The 1,834-nt window shown below is 43.0% G+C and overlaps 1 protein-coding gene across 4 annotated transcripts in view; it reads left to right on the top strand.

The window, feature by feature from the left end:
- Window positions 1-409: 409 nt before the first annotated feature.
- LOC110168736 (FH2 domain-containing protein 1-like) overlaps window positions 410-1,834 on the top strand; it is a 56,707-nt gene continuing 55,282 nt past the window's right edge. For all 4 annotated transcript variants that reach the window (XR_008632503.1, XM_020934224.2, XM_055156072.1 and 1 more), the window contains exon 1: window positions 410-560. The gene's annotated coding sequence lies outside the window, so the exon portion shown is untranslated. The remainder of the gene's footprint in view (window positions 561-1,834) is intronic.

Genomic DNA, 1,834 nt, shown 5'->3' with positions numbered 1-1,834 from the left:
TAGTTTAGTCCTGGTTTAGTCCTGGTTTAGTCCTGGTTTAGACCTGGTTTAGACCTGGTTTAGACCTGGTTTAGTTCTGGTTTAGTCCTGGATTAGTCCTGGTTTAGTCCTGGTTTAGTCCTGGTTTAGACCTGGTTTAGTTCTGGTTTAGTCCTGGTTTAGTCCTGGTTTAGACCTGGTTTAGACCTGGTTTAGTCCTGGTTTAGTCCTGGTTTAGACCTGGTTTAGTCCTGGTTTAGTTCTGGTCTTAGAAAAGAGAAAGTGAAATAAACATAATTCTTTGGTAAATTCCTCTTTTTCTTTTTTCTTTTTTTTTTTTTATCTTTTTTTTTTTTCTCTCGTGTTTTCGCTCCGTCCACCTGCTCGGCGCATGCGCAGTGTGCAGCGGCTCGGCGGTGTTTCAGTCCAGCTTCACGTCGCGCGTCAGGCGGATGCTCCCCGCGTTTCCTCCGCATTTCACCGCTTTTCCGACCATTTCCCTGAACCCGGACCAACCCGGACCGACCCGGACCCGCGCCGTTTGGACTCCGTGTCCTGCGTGACTCGAGTTTCCTCCGCAGGTAAGAAAAACGCGCATTTCTTCACGCGAACGTCTCATTTGTTGGTTTGTTTTTGACGTTTTGCTGCAGCTTCGTCCCGCGCGCGAGTCTCTGCAGCGTTTCACAAAGTGCGCGCCTGAAAACAAAAAAACAAACAACAAAAAAACTCTTCACCGATTTCTCACCTGATTTTGTGTTTATTTTTATTTTAAATTTACGTTTTATTCCAGTTTTCCCTCCTGTGCTCGTCTCCACTTTCCTTTTACCTGGTTTAAATGTTATTTATTTATTTCACCTTTTCACATCGAGTTTATTTTGTTTATTTGGTCCAAAAAAAAAAAAAACTTTTATCAGTAACGATCGTGTCACAGTTTAACCAAAATCTGTCAAAGTTTTCATTTGTTGAAGGTAAAAGTTCATAATTCCAGGTTTATTTTGTTGTTTTTTTCGTGTTTTGTTGTTAAAAGTGACCAGACTTGCCCACGGACCCGGGACAGTCCCAGTCCCCGAGTCCCCGAGTCCCCGTAAAGACCAGAAGTGGGACCAAGTTGTGGTTTTGCAAGTCTTGAGTCTTTGACCTCAAGTCCAAGTCAAGTCCCAAATAAAAGACAAGTCGAGTCCAGGTCGAGTCTCAAGTCACTGGTGCATGAGTCCAAGTCAAGTCTTGGTGACTCGAGTTTTGAATCATTCGTGGGCCCTTAAGTCCAAGTCGAGTCCAGGTCAAGTCCAAGTCAAGTCTTGAGTCATTGGTGCGTGAGTCGAGTCGAGACTTGACTTGACTCGACTTGGACTTATGGCCCAGTGACTCGAGGTTTGAATCATTGGCCCTCGAGTCCAGGTCGAGTCCAGGTCGAGTCCAGGTCGAGTCCAGGTCGAGTCCAGGTCGTTTGCTTTGAGCTTCAAGTCATTTCAAGTCTTTAAGCCAAATATAATTTAGATTTTTATATGAATTTTAAAGTTTTATGATTAAAGTTTTAAAGTTTCGGTTCAGTTGATTTTTCACTTGAACAAAACCAAACTTCAGATTTAAATTAAACTTTTATTTAAATTCACTTTAATCGTTCAGTATCGTCCGACTCCTGCAGAGTTTTTGTTTCACTCACAAACCTGAACATTTAACAGGAAAACCCTCTGTTCCACCTGGTGATGTCATCGTGTGGTGATACAGGAAGTGCTCCACTGTGTTTTTAAACACTTCACCTTCACTAGAATCACCTGGATCAGTTCAGTCCTGGAGTTTCTTTATCCAAACTCGACTCAACTAAAGGGAAAAGGAGCTGTTCACTTGATGACAT

The sequence above is a fragment of the Boleophthalmus pectinirostris genome, unplaced genomic scaffold (assembly GCF_026225935.1).
Source record: "Boleophthalmus pectinirostris isolate CB_2022bp ecotype Guang Dong unplaced genomic scaffold, ASM2622593v1 HiC_scaffold_20, whole genome shotgun sequence".
Classification (NCBI taxonomy): domain Eukaryota; kingdom Metazoa; phylum Chordata; class Actinopteri; order Gobiiformes; family Gobiidae; genus Boleophthalmus; species Boleophthalmus pectinirostris.
Note: the sequence above shows the minus strand (reverse complement) of the source record. Positions and strands in the feature narration are given on the sequence as shown.